Genomic DNA, 19,902 nt, shown 5'->3' with positions numbered 1-19,902 from the left:
ACTTAGGAGACCTGTGTTCAATTCCCAGATGTGCCACAGACGTCGCCAGGCAAGTCATTTAGTCTTCCTGGAAAAAAGGGAGCAATACTACTTCCTACCTCTAGGTCAGGGGTGGCCAACCTGAGCCTGAGAAGGAGCCAGAATTTATCAATGTAAATTGCCTAAGAGCCACAGTAATGCGTCAGCAGCCCCCCATCAGCTCCCCGCCCCCGTTCCCACCCATCGGCAGCCCTGCTGATCGGCGCCTCCCCCTCCATTCTCGCACCTCCCAATCAGCTGTTTTATGGCAAGCAGGAGGCTCGGGGAGATGGTGAGAGAGGAGGAGCAAGGGCACAGCAGGCTCAGGGGAGGGCGTGGGAAGGGGTGGAGTGGTGGCAGTGCCTGTGGCAGAGCCAGGGGTTGAGCAGTGAGCACCACCCGGTACACTAGAAAGTTGGCACCTGTAGCTCCAGCCCTGGAGTCAGTGCCTATACAAGGAGCAGCATATTAACTTCTGAAAAGCTGCACGTGGCTCCGGAACCACAAGTTGGCCACCCATGCTCTGAGGGGTGTGGTGATAAATACAGTAATGACTGTAAGAAGTTACTGTAACAGAGGCCATATAAGTACCTAGATACAACCAAATCTATGCATAAACATATTAAATCTTTTAAACCATGCTAAAATGATAACAGGAATAGATCATATAACACACTCAATGTGATATGCAAGATTAGGGGAGTATTTTCAAGTGACTAAGTAGCTCAGGGGTATGTCTATACTACCCGCCAGATTGGCAGGCAGAGAGCGATCCAGCGGGGATTAATTTATCGCTTCTAGTCTAGACACAATAAATCGACCCCAAGCACTTTCCTGTACTCCACCAGGCTGAGAGGCGCAGGTGGAGTCGATGGGGGAGCATAAGCAGTCAACTCACCGCCATGAAGACACCATGGTGAGTAGATCTAAGTACGTCGGCTTCAACTACGTTATTCACGTAGCTGAAGTTGCATAATTCAGATCGATCCCTCCCCCCCAGTGTAGACCAGGCCTTAGGTTCCAAAGTCCCATTCTCAAAACAGACTTAGGCATTTATTGAAAGGCAGTGGGACTTAGGCACTGAGGTGCTTGTGGAAAATCCCACTAGGGGACTAGCTCCATTATAGGTGCCTAAATACCATTGAAAATCTGGCCCTATGTCGCTTTTGAAAATGGGACTTAGGCTCCTAAACCACTTTGCTTTTGAAATTTTTAGCCCAAACCTTAACAGACAAAAGTCACTCCAACTAAGCTGCGAGGAATCTTCTTCAAGAAGTTAGCCATGGACCTGCCTGCAGCTGGGTAAATGGGACCATGGATCTTGGACAGATTCTGCTCTGTGCACTGTATGTTGTCCTACCCATGAATAGGTGTTGAACAATAGCCCTTTCAAGTAACGCAGAGTCATAATGACTTTTGCCCACACAGTACACACAGGGACAAAAGAACATTTCATAATTGTTTGCCCAGATAAACAACTCTGAAGTCCGCAGCTATGAATTGGTTGTGATGTTTTAAACCAGCCTTTATTATCAGAAAAGGCACTGCTCCTATTTGACTGGTGGCTTGGGAAGTGTTTGTGCTTATCCTTATCGCTGGAGTTTTGTTGATCAATTTCCTTTACAGAGATGGTGTGTTGTGCACCTGATGAGAGTTTGCTGGACTTAGCAGCCTGTTTGGTATAATTATAAACAATCCAGAGAGCTAGATATTCAGCTGTTAAAAATCAGAAAGGCTTCATTCCCTTCCGTGGAACCAGAGCTCTGGCTCCAGGATTTTTGCTGCCCCAAGCAGTGAAAAAAAAAAAAGCCGCGATTGCGATCGGTGGCAACTCCACCGCGCCGCTTTCTTCTTTGGCAGAACTTCGGTGGCAGGTCCGTCCCTCCAAGAGGGACCAAGAGACCTGCTGCCAAATTGCCGCCTAAGAACCTCTTCCCCTTGGCCGCCCCAAGCACCTGCTTGCTGAGCTGGTGCCTGGAGCCGGCCCTGCATGGAACTGTACCAGTTTACACCAGCTGGAATTCTCACACAGAAAGCTGGAAAAGGATGAGAGCCAGGCCACTATCATCAGTTTTCAAGAGACAGGCATACTTAAATGATTAGATTTGAATCGGGTGAACTCTTAGGTCAGAGACTTCCCCAGAACGTGCGGTGGAAAGAGGAGCTTGAAGAGAAGAGCTATTCTCTGCAGATAGCATGTCACAGTGAATAGGAGAATGCAAGAGGTTAAATGAAAGTCCCACAGAAGTGTAGTGGATCTGGGTTAAATAGAAACTCATTTAAATACTTGGAAAGACTCTTCACATGTGACATCTACACCATAGTTAAGTCTGAAGTGCTTGATTTTAAATATGGGGAGTGGGGTGAATCATAGCTCACAAAGAATCGATGTTGCATCTACAGTCATGTCACTTCGGAGTGTGAAACTAAACTGGACCAAGCCTGGCTGAAAGCTGGATGGGTAACCTGCTTTTTGAAAAATTGGGAACTGCTGCAGGTAGCACTGTCTCTTTGTTGAGTGACTAAACCAATGGCCAAGCTTGGTGTTATCATGCAAAGCTATGAGATACAAAACAAAATCACTGGCTGCTAGTAGGCCTCAGTCCTGCAAACACATAAATGTAGCCTTAACTGAGTCAGTGGGATGGCTCAGAAGTTAAGCAGGGCCCTAAGTCAAAGACCCCTGAAGTCAGTGAAAAGACTCCCATTGACTTCAGTGGTCTTTGGCTCAAGCCCCCTGTTAGTAAGTTTGCGCAGCTCGGGGCCCTCTTCCTTACAAATCTCAGTGGATTTTTTGCAGCAGTCAGGGTGTTTAGTCCTAATGTCTTGCCAGAACTCCAAATCTAGCAAGTATAGTCTGCTTACCTAAATTCTACCTGCATAGGGGAGTTTATTCCTTCTGGGAAGCATCTGGTGAATGACCTGATGCTGGAGACAGGACAGGCATAGTTTATTTACCGTACAGTGCCACCTATTATAGTAATACCTAGCTCTTTTCATCAGTCCTTCCCACAGGTCATCACTATCATTATCCCCATTTTACAGATGGGGAAACCAAGGCACAGAAGTGAAATGACTTGGCCAAGGTCATCCAGGAGGTCAATGGCCAATCTGGGAACAGGACCCAGATCTCTTGAGTGCAAGTGCAGTGCTCTAGCCACTAGACAACACTGCCTTTCCCTGATATGGCTCTCTATAAACCATACCTAAGAAGAATTCCTCAGAGGATACAGTTACTGGCAAAGAGAGCACAGTGTGCTTAGAAGTCAATTGTGTGAAACAAATGAGCATAAATTACTATGTGACATAAAAAACTGGTGTAATCTTATTTGGGACAATGCCTGGACTTCGTAAGTAACCTACACTGTACGTTAGCGGGCTGAGCCCCTTTTGCCCACAGTAGGAAAACCATGTAAAAATGAGCAAATGGCTGGTGGACTTATTCTTAAGTTAATAACTTTTGGAGAGAGACAGACCTCATTTCTTTTTCCTGCCCTGAACTCTCTTGGAAGCTCCTCAGCTGGGCCTGGTATTGTTGGGTGAGCCCCTCAAACTGCTCCAAGACAGCTTAGCAACAAACAGGATATGAGAGGGGTGACTTTACCCCTGGACAAAGAGAGCTATCTATCTGGGACTGGGTTTGGCTCAGGAGTGTGTTCTCTGACACTGGGTCCAAGTGATCAACTCTATGCCATGGCAAAGGTGAGCACTGGGAAAGCTGTCTGCTGGGGACAAGAATGCAGTCTTGGACAGCTGTGCTGTTGAGGGACTGCTCTATAGCAGACAGAATTAAACGACCCAACCAAACCACCCAGAAAAGCATGAATGCTCTGAACTGATATGGAACTCCTCTTCCACTCAGCTATGCAAAGCATACTAGGTGTCTGTGGAGATGGATAAGAGAACACAGGATACTGGAGGAGATAACTGGTGTCTTGCTTTTTCTTTAGGGCATGAGGAAGAGGTCAATGATTAGAGGGATAATAAAAATTAAAGCTCCTACAAAATAGCAGAAATATTATTTGTATTACACTAGCACCTAGAGGCTACAACTGAGATCACTCAGGACTTGTCTGCACTTAATGGGGGATCAATGGGTAGTGAGCGATGGATGCATCAGCAGTTGATTTAGCAGGTCTAGTGAAGACCTGCTAAATTGACTGCAGATTGCTCTCCCATCAACTCCTGTACTCCACCGGTTTGAGAAGAGTAGGGGGAGTCAATGGGAGAGCATCTCCCGTTGACATCACGTAGTGTGGATCTCGCAGTGAGTAGATCTAAGCTACATTAACTTGAGTTACCCTATTCTCATAACTCAAATTGCATAGCTTAGAGCGACTTTTTCCTATAGTGTAGACAAGGCCTCAGTGCGTGCACTTGGTAAGGAATAGATCTTACCCTGAAGAACCTACATCTAAATTGATGAGGCAGACAAAGGACAGGAAAAAGAAAGTAATGTTATCTCTAATTCATAGATGGGTCACTGCGGCACAGAGAGGATAAATGACTTGCCAGAGGTCACACAGGAAGTCTGTGGCAGAGGTGGGAACTGAACACAGGCCTCCTGAAGTGGTCCAGTGCTTTGACTAGAAGACCGTCCTCCTTTGCAATACACACGCCCACATATACAAAACATAGATTCTATTAACCCTTAGTTAACATGGCATTAACAGAAGTGAATTTTGCAGGTACTGTCTCCTTTGTACCAGCTAGAACTATACAATCTCACATAAAATTAATTAACAAGAAATGAAAGAAAAAGCCAGAGTGAGCACAACAGCATATGCAAGCACTTATTTAATAATGAAAAAAGTTCATATCTCCATCTGAATTTCCCCAAAGCTCAGTAGTGTTTGGATCCCAAGATTTTTTTCTGGCCCCTCTCTAATGATATTACCTAGGTGCTAACAGTTAGAATTTAAAAGCCTCTACATGTTTGAGCTTGATGCTTTCAGAAGGAACTTCATTAATATTGTTTTCTCTTTTGGCCTGAGCAGTCAGCCAGTTTTTGTGATCTTGGGAGGTGCTTCTGGGAGGAGGAGAGACTAATGATAGAGTCAGGCATTTCTTTGATGCAGGCCTGTTTGTTTACAAAAAGTGTACACAAAGTCCTGTTTGCTTGCACATGATAGGATTCAAGCAGCAGGAGGCAGTTTCTCTCTCACAGTTCCAAGCCTCCTTCCAGCCAGCACTCTATCCCAAAGCTCTCTCACTGAGCTTTTTCTCAGGATCATGCAAGTGCTTCTTTGGTTGTCTGTCAAGTTTTCTTGCCACCTTCTCTGTGTGCTGCTGTGGGGTTTTTGCTCCTTCTCTTACAGACACAAGACTGCAGTCAAATCAAACCACACTCCAGCATTTGTTATCAGACCCCCAGGAAACTCCTTGCACTACATGACACAGGCTTGCACGGGGTCTAGTCCTTGGGTGATGGTTTTCCATTTTCAGCTATCATTGAACAAATGGACATTTAATTGTCCCCTCACTTAATCCAACTGAAGCTAGCTATCACACCCAGCAGCTGCAATGAGGGGATGTAATTTCCCAATCCCTAGCACAAGAATATAATGCATTACATGGTATTAACACCTTGATTTAAAAGCCTCCAACTGTGTGACATTAGATAGCAGTTCTGCTGTTGTGCCTGTAAGTTGATGGCACGTGCATATAGGGAATGAGTCCAGGTCCCTCATCAGCAGTGATGTCGAGCATGGGTACAGCTGCAGAGGGGCCATTGTGGGCAATGAGCATTTGCCAGCTAAAACACTGTCCTGCTTCCTATATGCCACCTCACACGAGTGTATTAGCACCATGGGGCAGCTGCCAGTTTGCAAAACAACCCCAGAGCACCAGCAATGAGAGGTAACCACCAACCCATCTGCTTGTCCCACTGAAATCTCTAGTACATGGGCCCTCCAGTTCCAGAATCAGGGCATCAGCAAATGGCCACGAACCTGTAATGCAGCTCTGACTATGGGGTCTAACAAACAGCTGGAGGAGAAAGCTGCCTGAGGCTCAGCTGGAAGATGGCTAACTACAAGTTCCCAGGAGGCTATTAACCAATGGCAGATAGGGCCTCACATTTGGGCTGACCCAGTGGGATAAATGCCTCATCCCTCTCATTCATGAGGCTGGTTCCCAACAGCGCACTTACTCTTCTCCCAGTGAATGAAGTAGTTTAAGCAGGACACTGCTTGGAATAGTTCCACCAGCTGAGGAGGGGCTCATTACCAGCTTTGCCATAGTCCTGCCAAGTGGCCTCCATTAACAATTGCTTTGTGGTATGCAAGTAGGGAGGAGGCTCTGGGTAGGATGTTTATATTGCATAGATACTTTATCTCACTTGACTATTTCCTCATTACCTGCACTGTAGAATTCTGATAATTACCTTCCCTAGCAGACCAATGCAATTAAATTGCTAAATACAGTTTTGTGTAATTCTATTTGTCTTTTGTACGACATTAACCTTTATCACATTAGCCCGTGTGTTGGGAAAGTAGCATAAACAAACAGTGTGTTAGGAGACCAAGGCAAAGTGCTAGCTCATGAAAGCCAACAGTGTCCTGTTTGTAAAGGTCCTGCAGATAAGAGCAAGCATGATTCATGCAGAGAACCACAGATCAGTTGTTGCCCACATACCTGAGGCTCTTGTACATCAGAATTTGGTCAAAAATGTGCCCTAATAAGTGTAATAACCATGGACTCCAGCTCAAACTCTTCTTTTTATTCACTAATTTTTGCAGACCAGGATGAATAGAGGTAACCTGGGCTTGAGCTGGGTTTACTAGGAGGAGATTTAAGAGACAATGAAAAGCCCAAGCATTGTACAGTAACTCCTCACTTAAAGTCGTCCCGGTTAACGTTGTTTCATTGTTACTTTGCTGGTCAATTAGGGAACATGCTCATTTAAAGTTGCGCAATGCTCCCTTCTAACGTTGTTTGGCAGCCACCAAAGCTTTGTCCACTGCTTACAGGAAGAGCAACCCTTTGGAGCTAGCTGGTGGGAGCTTGGAATCAAGGTGGACTGGCAGCCCCCATATCAGCTCCCCACTCTCCTAAGTTCCCTGTGCTGCAGCTGCCCAGCAGGCTAGCAATTGCCAGCATTCAGCTGTCTCTCCCCACACTGCCATGTGCTGCTCCTGCCCTCTGCCTTGGAGCTGCACCCAGAGACTCCTGCTTGCTGTATGGGGGCAGGAGGGAAGTGGGGGGCTAATGTCAGGGTGTCCCCCTCCCTGCTGCTCCTGCATCCTGCTTATCCCCAGGGCCTGCTCCAGGTTTTTTGCCGTCCCAAGCAAAAAAAAAAGGGAGGGGGACGGAGTGCCGCCGCTGAAGCAGAAAAAAAAAAAAAAAAAGCCGGAGTGCCATCGCCAAAGTGCCGGAATGCTGCCCCTTGAAAAGGGCTTCCCCAAGCACATACTTGAAACGCTGATTCCTAGAGCCGGCTCTGCTTGCCCCATTTCCATAGAGCAGGGGGTACACACGACAGGGTTCAGGAGAGAGGGAGCTTCCATGCAGCAGCTGCGGTCTCAGCAAGCTGATCTAATTAACAAGGCAGTGTACCTAAGACTGGAGTCAGCTACTGAAAGGGGAAATGTGCATCTCTCGCTCTCACACACATGTCCCTGTCTGCGATGCTCTTTCCCCTCCCCCCGTGCCTGCTGCCTTGTATAGTGAGGCTACATTAACACCGAGTTAACCCTTGAGGGCTCAGCCAAGTGCTAGTTCATCGTTTAGCAGTAAGGCATTTCTTGGGAAATATCTCACCCTCTGACTTCACCACCTCAAGCCAGCCTCACAATCATCATCGCTGTGTACCAGTATTAAATTGTTTGTTTAAAACTTATACTGTGTGTGTGTGTGTGTGTGTGTATAAATATATAATATAGTCTTTTGTCTGATGAAAAAAATTTCCCTGGAACCTAACCCCTTCATTTACATTAAATCTTATGGGGAAATTGGATTTGCTTAGCATCATTTTGCTTAAAGACACATTTTTCAGGAACATAACTACAAGGTTAAGTAAGGAGTTACTGTAGTTTTAAGTCTTCTACAGTTTTGGTTGGTGGTTTCCCACTGTTTCAACTATTACTAAACAAAGCAGCATTTAATTGCTTTTGCTTGTATAGCTTATAATACTTCCCCAAGAAAAATAAGCTATACTGCCAAAATCATATTTTTGCTGGAATAATTTCTTCCGCATTCGGGATTTTGCTGTTATAAAACGGTTGGAAAAAATCCCATCCCTAAGTGATATGACTGTACTGGCAAAAGTTTCTCATGTAGACATAATGCTAAAAATGGGCCTGAGATGCAAAATTTTGATCTAAATTTAGAAACTGCAAACTTTGGGAAAGCCAAACAGAGAAAGGTGACACAACTTGGATCTGGGTTCAGAGTTTAATTACTCTCACGTCTATGTTTCAACCAGTATTTCCATTTGACTCAGCCTCTGAGCTCACAGCTAGAAAACATCATCAGGATGTGCTTTTTTACATTTAATAGATGTGATATTCATGGGTTAATAAAAATCTTAACACTCATTCTTCTTTGAGTGATTGCTCATGTCCATTCCATTGTAGGTGTGTGTGCTCGCCACATGCACCAGTGCTGCAAGTTTTTCCCTCAGTGGTATCTGTAGGGGACTGGCTCTGTCACCCTCTAAACTGATGTGCATATGTGCCAGTATAAGGCTCGCTGTTGGCTCCCCTTCCCCTCAGTTCCTTCTTACTGCCAGTGATGGTGCTGGAACATTTTCTTGTCTCAGCAAGCTTACCTTCTCAACTGTGCCTAGTTGTGAATTTTTTGTATATAGTTATTAGAAAATGTGTATAGTTTACTAGTTTCAGGATATCTTCCTCCCAGTGTTCTGTCCAAAGCCTCACATGACCAATGAGGAGAGGCATCTGCACACTCTAGATGTCAGGTGTGTACTGGCTTTCTATCTGGAGCTCACCGCGCCCTTCCGCAGATTGACTCAGATCTTTATTGCGATAGCTGATATGATGAAGGGCCTTCCGGTGTCTTCTCACAGGATTTCGAATTGGATCACCACCTGCATCTGTACTTGTTATGAGTTGGCACAGGCTGTGCCTGCAATGATAATGAAGGCTCATTCTATAAGGGCTCAGGCATCTTCAGCTGCCTTCCTGGCACATGTCCCTATCCAGGACATCTGTAGGGCTATGACATGGTCTTAGTACACACGCTCATGACGCATTACGCCATCACCCAACAAGCCAGAGATGATGCTGGATTTGGCAGAGCTGTGTTGCAATAGACAGGTCCATGAACTCCTACCCACCTCTAGAGGTACTGCTTGGGAGACACCTATAATGGAATGGGCATGAGCAAGCACTCAAAGAAGAAAAAACAGTTACTAACTTTTCATAACTGTTGTTTATGTCCATTCCATGACCCACTCTCATTCCCCTCTGTTGCAGTTTCTGGCAAGAAGGAATTGAGGGAGGGGGGAGCGGGCAGCACCCCTTATGCCAGCACATACATGCACCACTTCACAGGGTGCCAGAGGCGGTCCCCTATGGTTACCACTGAGGGAAAAACCTTGCGGCACCGGTGCATGTGGCAAGCACACACACCTACAATGGAATGGGCATGAATGTCACATCTCAAAGAACAACAGTCACAAAAGGTTAGTAACTGTTTTTTAAAATTTTTGTTCTCCCTATTATTCTGAAATAGAGCTGGGTGCCCCTTTTGCAGGTAGACACCAAACTATAGAAAATTTAGTTTCAGACACAGCAACTGCACTAAGTAGGGTTCATACCAAACTTTTTGGGCCTGTAATTGTCACTGAAAGTGAAAGAAAAGCTTTTTGCTGCATTTGCATTTGACATCAATATCTGGGGCACAAATTTCTGAAAGAGCAGAGCACTGGTCACATAGTGTAAGTCACATGGTTTGTATCCTGGGTCCCTGACTGGCTGAGCACACCCTATTTAATGAAAAGGGGGCATGCATGTTACTGCCAGAGAGGCTGTGGTTAGTGGAGTCTTATAACACCATTCTACAGACATGTCCCTGGGGGGAGTCTGAAATTCAAGTCTAAACATTTGGGCTTGAACCCATTTCTAGGTAGGATAGAGTAGTAAAGTTGGAGGCCTCACTCAGGTCTAGAGTGATGTAAAGTGATGGGGGACTCAGTGGAGCCTTTTAGGTCCTGTGGGTACAGAACTGGGAGTGGAGGAGGGAGATCTCTGGAGAAGATCTGCATTACCAACATCCTGAAGGAGGAAGAGTGGGGAGAGAGCCAGCTTCCCATATCCAAAGGCATCAGAAGTGAGGTGGTTTAAGGTGTTGGGGCCCCACACCCCAGAAAACAGCAAAAAGTAAGTAGGAAGCCCAGATTGTGGGGAAGGGGAGTTCCAGCTTCCAAATGTAGAGATTTTAATTGAGTTTCACACTGACATTTTTAGACTCATTCAAACCTGAAGTTAAACTGGAAAATAAGTTTGCCAAACCCCTTGGATTGTATGACCCTGGTCCAACAAAGTACTGGGGCCAGATTTCTAAAAGCCCAACATCTACAATTGGGGCCAGAGTTTTGAAGATGCTCATTGTAACACTTCTGGCCTGATTTTCAGAAGTGCCTCGTGAACTCCCCGGGAGCTGATCTGTTCTGAAAATCTGGCGGTTTATGTGGATGCTTAAATGGGGGCACAGCTGAGCACTAGGCTGTGGGACTGTTTGGCACTCTTAATGTATGGCATGCGCTCAAGTGCTTTGCTGGCTTGGGCCTAAACATGCTGAGTTTTGTATGACTGTCTTCAGGAGGAGGGCTGATGGGTAGGAAGGGGCTGTTAGTTTATTCCAATACATTCAGGTTGTTGGTCTCAAAAATGCTGCCTAGAATTGCTCCAGACAGTATAATCCCAGTATAAACTCCTGGCCCTGTGGCCTGGTAAGTACTCCTTGCTCTGGCAGGTGTGCTGTGCTCAATCATGCTTTTGTGCTGGATAAAGCATAGCATGTGGTAGCCTCAGAAAGGAGCGGCTCACGTCGGTCTGCAGAGGCAAATGCTGCAGTTTCTCAGGGGACCAGGAAAGCACATAGGAAGCCCTTTTAAAGAGGTTGTCATGTGAAAAACTAAATTTAGTTTCCTAAATATTCTTCCCTAGGATAAAGCAGTTGAGAGAGTCTCTAATAGGTTCATTAGGGGGATTCTGACCTGGTGCCTCAATTGCAAGAGAAAATCTATTTGGTTAGCATTGGATCAACTGGTCAAAATCAAGCCCTGTCCTTGAGCAATGGCTCTGTAACTGATGGGGAGCACAGAGAGATGATGAACATGGAGCAGCAAAGCTCACCTCTGGATCTGCATGACTTCAGATTTCTGGATGTTGGGCCTATTTCTAGTCAAGAATTATTTAGCAGAGATTTCTAGCATATTCTCGAACAGTTGCAGGATAGCAAGATGGGCATTTTTATATCCTATTCTTTGACAGGAAAGGTTTCATGGATGGTGGTTTTTAGCACCAAGCGTTGGATGGCTCAGCACCAGGAAGGTGCCAATGAGAGATGGATTCTTTCCCTTGAGGTCACTTTTCTGCAGCTGAGTCAATCAGATCAAAAGATAAAGCACCCGTAGATAAGTTAATCACCATGCGCACATGACCATGGTATCTGGGAGCAGAACCCTATTTTATCCTACACTCCCTTCTTTGCTGCTTTTCTTGCAACTGCCCTGTTCTGTCCTGGGGCTTGTAAATTACCCCAGGTGTAACCCTCTCACTAGCTGCTAATGGGGGCAAATGATGCTCTTTAACCACTTACGTCTGTTTTCTGATTGCCTTAAACCTCTAGCTAGAGAGACAAGGTGGATAAGGTGATATCTTGTATTAGACCAACTTCTGTTGGTGAAAGAGACAAGTTGATGAGCTGTACAGAGCTCTTCTTCAGGCCTGAAGCTGTATATAGCTCAAAAGCTTGTCTCCTTCACCAACAGAAGTTGTACCATATAAAAGGTTTTACCTCACTGTGACAATGGGGTTCTGGCAGGACCCAACTGAGAGTGCCAGTTCAGGACCAATTGCTCAAACAGGGCAGTTACAGCCCAAGGCTGGGGTTTTTCCACCTCTTAGGCAAACCAAACCAGCCAGACAAAAATGACTTCGGTTTCACCCCACTGGCTAACCATAAGTCACACAAGCAATTTCCTTAGACACTCCAGTCTCCCAGTATCACTACCAGTGCCATCCGTCCTGGGGATGAATGGTTATGAAAACCAACACTCCAATAAAAGAAAATGGTTCCCTCGATCCCAAAGGACCAAGCCCCAGACCCAGGTCAATATACACATCAGATCTTATCCACAAATCACGCTGTTGCCAATCCTTTAGAATCTAAAATCTAAAGGTTTATTCATAAAGGGAAAAAGGTAGAGATGAGAGCTAGAATTGGTTAAATGGAATCAATTACATACAGTAATGGCAAAGTTCTTAGTTCAGGCTTGTAGCAGTGATAGAGTAAACTGCAGGTTCAGATCAAGTCTCTGGAGAACATCCCCCACTGGGATGGGTCATCAGTCCTTTGTGCAGAGCTTCAGTTTGTAGCAAAGTCCCTCCAGAGGTGAGAAGCAGGTTTGAAGACAAGATGGAGATGAGGCATCAGCCTTATATAGGCTCTTCCAGGTGTAAGAACACTTCTTTGTTCTTACTGTGGAAAATTACAGCAACATGGAGTTTGGAGTCACATGGGCAAGTTCCTGCACACCCTGCTGAGTTACAAGGTGTATCTGCCTCCTCTCAATGGGTCAGTTGTGTAGCTGATGGTCCTTAATGGGCCATCAAGCAGGCTAGGCAGAGCTAACACTCGCTTGTCTGGGATTTTTTCCAGAAATACAGCACCAGTTTGAAATACAGACAATATACAGCCAATACTTACAACTTCAACTACAAAATGATACAGACATACAGACAGCATAATCATAACCAGCAACCCATAGCCTGGTCTTAGACACCTTATATGACCCCCTTTACATAAGATTTGGTGACACTATAGGACCTTGGTTGCAAACCATGTTCTGTATGGTCCCAGTTTATATCAATAACATCACACTCACCCACCTTGTCTCTCTAATATGCAGGGACCAACAATGCTTACTCCACTATTTACATCACTATTAAATTGGCCCCAGAGGTTTCCATTGGAGCTGAACACTGGCTGCATTTGGCCTGCAGTGCATATATTTAATATTAAACCTGTGTTGACCAATATTCTTGTAACTTTAAAACTGGGGTTCTCAAAGTGGGGGTCAGGAGCCCTCAGGGGGTCACGAGGTTATTACGCGGGGGGTTGCGAGCTGTCAACCTTGACCCCAAACCCTGCTTTGCCTCCAGCATTTATAATGGTGTTTTAATATATAAAAAAGTGTTTTTAATTTATATGGGGGGGTCACACTCAGAGACTTGCTATATGAAAGGGGTCACCAGTACAAAAGTTTGAGAGCCATTGCTTTAAAACATGTTTTTATACCCCGGTGAAGGTATTTACTAGTAAATTGACTTAGAGTCAATCAAAAGCCATGGGAGGACAAATTAGGTCCTTGGTTTGTTTTCCTTTCTGGGTTACCAGCTGCATTAAGATCTCAGGATCAGGCCCATGATGGCAATGACTTTTGCATAAACATCAAGGGTACGCTCTTGCTCTTTTGGATCTATATTCACTTCCCTTTCCCTTCAGTGTTACATGCTTCACAGCTGTTATTCTGCTCTGGGATATATATATTGCTATGTCCAGCTGAACTGTCTTAATGTTCTATCTTACCACATCTAGCAAGAGTGGAGGTGCATGTTGCCTAGCATACCTGTAATGTTAAGCAATGAATGGGAGCAGTTAGATGGTTAAGGGGAGTTCCAGATATCAACAGGGGCAGCTCCAGGAGCCAGCATGCCAAACGTATGTTTGGGGCATCATGCCGCTGGGGGTGCTCTGCCGGTCACCGGGAGGGCGGCTAGTGGCTCCGGTGGACCTCCCGCAGGCATGCCTGCGAAGGGTCCACTGGTCCCTCCCGCCGCCCTCCCGGCGACTGGCACCCCTGCGGCATGCCGCCCTGCTTGGGGCAGCGAAATGTCTAGAGCCGCCCCTGGATGTCAAGGAGTCAAACCTGAGAATGGTGATCACTTGAAAGAGTGCTGGCCATTTAAAAGTCTTTCATCCTTAATGGATTATCACCAGGGGAGTTTTGCTTGCATAAGTCTCTAGTACAGCAAGCTGCTTAAGCATGTGCCTAACTTCCTTGAGGTCACATCATTTATTGATTAATGGCAGCCAGAGGGGACAGTTAACCACTTAGGCTACAACCTGGGAGAATTAAGGCTGTGAACCATAACTGGAGAAACTCACCTGTGTGGGGACAGGCGGGGGTTATAAAGACAGGAAGTTGATACAGAGAAGGGGGTGGGGTGTGTGCTGCAATTATTCTTAGGAGAAGGGAGGTGTGTTTGGATGCTACAGAACTAGGGTACCCTAGAGTCACTCCCTAGGGGGAGGAAGTTGTGGGGCTGGCAAGCTGAGAGAAGTGGGGAAAACCAGCAGGTAAGGATAGACTTAGGGAAAAGGTAGCAGTGTTCAGGGGGATGCAGATCTTGGCTGCTGAGTGGGGGGTTCCTGAGGTGGAACCTGGAGTAGAGGGTGGATCTGGGTTCCCCTGCTGGTCACTGGGGAAGTGGTACTATAGGGCAGTGAAAGGAGAGACTGCCTGAGACTGCTGGTCAGAAGAGACTTTGATACACCCCTGGAAGAGGGAAACACATAGTGACCCAGCTGGAGGGCCAAGTTGTGAAGAAGGTATCAGAGAGTGAGAGAGAGAGAGTGCAGCAGTAGGGCATGCAGCAAGCAGCAGAAGGGTCCCTGGACCTGGAAGAAGCTGATTCCCAGAGCAGCCAGGAGGAGGTGCCCACCTGGGGTGAGGGGACCTTGTGACAGCCTACCACAGTGGAGTTTGAGGCCTCTAGGACCTACTGCAATACATGGTGATAAATAATCATAATAACTTGTACCTCATTGAAGCCAAAGCCAGGAGGATTTGTACAGTGCATAATATGACAGTAACAGGCCTATTCCCAGGTGATACTCAGCTGTGATTTCATCAGCCGCACCCACCCACCACACACACACACTCCATTTTTTAAAATTTTCCTTAGCATTATGTAATGGAAAATGCCAACTCTGCAGAACTTTATAGTCCTGGACTTTAGAACTGCAGAGTGAATGGCAACCGAAAGGATAATCTTCTCTTATCTCTCTGTAACTTTGTCCCTTCCCGTCCTGTGCTGGCAACGACATTGTTCATTTGGTTGTGGCACATACGTGCCCTGGCATCTTTCTGACGTCAACTGGACCAAAGGAATTGGAGGGCTTTTGTAGCATGGGGACATGAGGCTAGAGTCATAGAACTAGCTGGTCTCTTTTTCAAAGCAATTCCAGCAAATGGCCAAGAGTTATAGAATTTGGACATTGTCAAAGATGGTGTCTATTTAGGAGATCTTAAAATTGCAGGTATTTGTCAGAGCCAGAGAAGGTGAAGGAAGAGTCTTGTAAATGTCTCTTCCCATAGGGTATTGGAGAGCTCCTTTTACAGGGATTTTCAGGAGGGCATCTCCCAGGAACTTTCAGCTGTAAAACAGAGCATCTCCAAAGTAAACCCAGCACTGAGTTAGTTACAGGTCCAACAGCAGCACTGCAGAGTAATAAGACTCCTCCTCCTCCTGACCTCCAGCACTCTTACCGTCTCCCCTCCTGTCTCCAGATTGACAGAGCTAGAAAATGGAGGTCAGGGACATATACTAAAGTGAGGAAAGAGCAAATTGGCACTGTCAGCTTGCTCCCAGTATGTCTCCCAATGTATCTCCATTCAAAATCGGGAAGGTAATATACAATAGCCACCCAGGTTTCTCTCCCACTCCCCAGTTTTTCTCCAACTTCCTACCCATCTTCTTGGTCTTTCCTTCCATATTTCCCATTCCATTTTTTCTTTTCCCCATGTTCCTTTCTTCTCCCTTGGATCTGTGTACAACTTCCATTGACCAGGAGGGTTTGATTCCTTTTTCATACTATCACTGGCAGTGCTCTTTAGAACAGTACTGAATCTTGTCGCTTTCCACCTGCTGGGTAGAATGGTGAGGGCTCAGCTCTGCTCTGCTCTTTGGAGGTCCTGTGCACTTTATCCTGCAAAGTGCTGGACTCTGGCCCAACCTAGCAAAGCACTTAAGCACATGCTTAATTTGAAGCATTGGAGTCTGGATGAGAATAGGAATTAGGTCCTATATATTTTACTACAGAATCAAGTGGCAGACACCTGCATTTCTTTTGTGAATAATCAAGGTGCAAATCCAGCTTGTATTTTTACGCATCTTAGTTTACTCCTTAGACCATGCTCTGGCAGATAACTTTAGCACATGCTTAAGTTGCCAACTCCCAACTCCTGATCAGACACAGGAGGAATTGACCTGGACTCTGGCTTCTACCAGAGGGGAAGGTCTCTGGGCTGTTTTCTGACCCACATGGTGAATCTCTGAGGCGAGCAAATCTGCCAATAAGCACAGGACTCACCAAGGTAGAGGAGGAACTTTGTCACAAAATTGATTTCAATTACAACACAGAATACAAAGTATACAGTGCTCACTTTATATTTTTGCTTAATATTTGCACTGTAAAAATGATAGTATTTTTAAATCCACCTTACACAAATATTGTAGTGCAATCTTTTTATCATGAAAGTGCTGCCCGTCCCAGCACAGAATCAGGGCCCTGCACTGCAGCGGCTCACAAGCCCGGGAGCCTCAGAGCCTAAGAGTGGTGAGGAGGGAGCCGGAGGTGCATGGGGGCCATCACCTACATGCATCTGCTGCCGCCCGTAGGAGCCCCCAGGGGGAGGTGCCGGGCCGCAGCCTGGGCAGGAGGGGCGGGGGGCGCGGCTGCTCCCCATTAGCAGTGCCACCACCTTTGCAGGGCTGCTGCCCCCCTGCACCATGCTGGCTCCTCCGTGGCTAGGGCTCACCACCGCTGCAAGTGGGATGCTCTGGCTCTCCGGTGCCTCTGGAAGGCGGCTCCTCCCTGTCAAGCTGCTGCAGTGGCCCAAGCCCAGCAAGTCCATTGAGTAGACTCGGGGTGGGGGCCACCAGGGTAGAGTGGGGAGGGCTCACGGGGGGGCTGTGCACCCTCCAGGGGTGTTTGGGGGCAGGGAGGGGGGAACCTAGTTTGGAGAGCAGCCCCTGGGCACAGCTGGCCCCTGAGCAGGCTGCCCCCTGGGGTCTACAAAGGCTCATTGTGATTTGCCCATCAATGAACCAGTGTGCGGGAGGGGCGCAAGGTGGAAGTTTCACCTAGGTGCAGAATATCCTTGCACTGGTCCTGGTGCACGGTATTTATGTGCCAGACAGGCTAAACATTCGTAAGCCCCTTCATGATTTGGCTACCATTCCTGAGGACATGCTTCCATGCTGGTGACACTCGTTAAAAAAATGTTAATTACACTTGTGACTGAACTCTTTAGGGGAGAATTGTATATCCCCTGCTCTGTTTTACCTGCATTCTGCCATGTATTTCATGTTATAGCAGTCTTGGATAATAACCCAGTACATTTTTTTTTTTGAAGACCTCTTTCACTGCAGATTTGACAGGATGCAAAGAAGGTACCAATGTGAGATTTCTAAAGACAGCTATGGCACTCGACCTAAGGTTTAAAAATCTGAAGTGCTTCCAAAATCTGAGGGATGAGGTGTCGAGCATGCTGTCAAGGCTGATTCCCCACTCTGGCACTTCGAGTGCAGAAGGTGAGGGCCTGCAAGGATTTTAAAAATTAATACTGGCCACTCCAGGCTTGTATTAAACTCCCAAGGTTACAGCTTTAATCTGACCTTGGATGACTAGATGCTGCCACCACCCAAGTGCAAAACCCCTTTGAGAAGTCAGGAAGGTGCACTTGGGAATTCCTTTCTGTGGGGTACCCTCAAGCCCTTTCACGCCCCCCGCCCTGCCCCACAGGGAAGAGCTGAGAAAGAAAAACAAAGAAAATCAATAGTTGCCACCAGCAAATTAAACATGCAGCTTGAGGTCTTCAAACCACAATTTGAAGACTTCAATAACTTGGACATAGGTTAGGGGTTTGTTACAGAAGTGGATGGGTAGGCTTCTGTGGCCTGCTTTGTGCAGGAGGTCAGACTAGATGATCATATTGGTCCCTTCTGACCTTAAAGTCTATGAGTCTACGAGTCTATGTGCACAAACCCATTAGGACACACACATCCAATCCAGTTCTTAAAAATGGTAAATTTTTATTAAACAAAAAAAGAAAATCTGGAAATTCAGGCTATTGCTAGATTTAAAAAAAAAAAAAACCCTTACAAGGATTAAGCATCAAGAATAACGTTTTTGAGGTCCAGGTTAAAGGTTACAAGCAAAACCAAAGCATTTGGGGTTAGCACAGAGAAGTCCACAAGCCATAAAGAAATAAAAAGAGAAATCTAATCGTGTCTTCCTAGACATTTCCTGATCTACTTGCATATCTGGGATTTTAAATGAGTAGTTTCTCAGTATGATACTGATGATTTTTTCATACCTGGCCCAAAGCTTCCTATGGCATAACTGTCTCTCTGAGAACTACAAAAGAGGAGTCTTGTTTCAATTTTTAAAAGTTTTAGCCTTCCCGTTGGCTTTTGGCCAAGTGCCCACTCACTTCCTTTTACCTATGCATCACAGTAACTTTTAATCTTTTACAGGTAAAGCAAGTAGAGAACAGCTACTAAGAGGGATTTTTATAGCTGGCTTCATAAAAGGGAACTAACTTCCCACCCCCTTCATTATATCTCACATGCTTCCAGAAGTCTTAAGAGCAACACTCCGATGCAGAAACTACAGAACCTGAACCATTAGAAAAGAGACTCAACCTTCTGTTGGTGGCCTCTGACTCAGATGATGAAAATGAACATGTCTGTCTGCACTGCTTTGGATCATCATTGAGCAGAACCTGTCATCAGCATGGAGACCCGTCCTCTGGAATGGTCATTGAAGCATGAAGGGTCATATGAATCTTCAGGGCATTTGGCATGTAAATATTTTGTGATGCTGGCTCCAACAGTGCCATGTGAACATCTGTTCTCATTTTCAGGTAACATCATAAACAAGAAATGGGCAGCAGTATCTCCTGCAAATGTTTGTCTGAGTGATTTGCTGAACAAGAAGTAGGACTGATTGGACTTGTAGGCTCAAGTTTTACATTTTATTTTTGAATGCAGGTTTTTTATATAATTCTACATTTGTAAATTCAATTTTCATGATAGAGATTGCACTACAGTACTTGCAATGGGGGAACTGAGAAATACTATTTCTTTTTTTTACAGTGCAGATATTTGTAATAAAAAATATAGTTAGCAATGTACATTTTGTATTCTGTGGTGTAATTGAAGTAAATATATTTGAAAATGTAGAAAACATCAAATATTTAAATGATATTCTGATTGTTTAACAGCACAATTAATCATGTGATTAATCACAACTTTTTTAATCGCTTGACTGCCCTAGTAAAAACTAAGCATTGTGGTGAGGATCCTCACATTCATTCCCTTACATTTCTCAGGCCCAAATATTTACAATGAATGTATCCACCTTCTAGGTGTTGCCTTGCAGACTTTCCTGAGGATCAGGATTTGAGCAATAGAATGTAGCTGACATACTGTAATGTATTACATTTATAATACAGTTATGACTTGGTTTTCAAATGCTCAACACATCAATGGGCATAATTTGATCAAAACTACTCAGTATTTATCAAATGAATTTAATAGTTGGGGAAGGTCCTTTTAAAAATTAAGTGCAGAACCGACAACCGTGGAGTCATGAGTCCTAAACTTACTCATGCCACAGATACAA

General features: G+C 45.5%; 1 long non-coding RNA gene across 1 annotated transcript; it reads left to right on the top strand.

Moving 5' to 3' along the window:
- Positions 1-4,186: 4,186 nt before the first annotated feature.
- LOC127053366 (uncharacterized) lies at positions 4,187-19,411 on the top strand. Its single transcript, XR_007775005.1, has 3 exons — positions 4,187-4,285; positions 9,456-9,664; positions 18,855-19,411. It is a non-coding gene; the product is annotated as an uncharacterized LOC127053366 (long non-coding RNA).
- Positions 19,412-19,902: the final 491 nt, after the last annotated feature.

This window comes from Gopherus flavomarginatus, chromosome 6 (genome assembly GCF_025201925.1).
Source record: "Gopherus flavomarginatus isolate rGopFla2 chromosome 6, rGopFla2.mat.asm, whole genome shotgun sequence".
NCBI lineage: Eukaryota > Metazoa > Chordata > Testudines > Testudinidae > Gopherus > Gopherus flavomarginatus.
The sequence above is the reverse complement of the archived record's forward strand: the minus strand, read 5'-3'. Positions and strand labels throughout refer to the sequence as shown.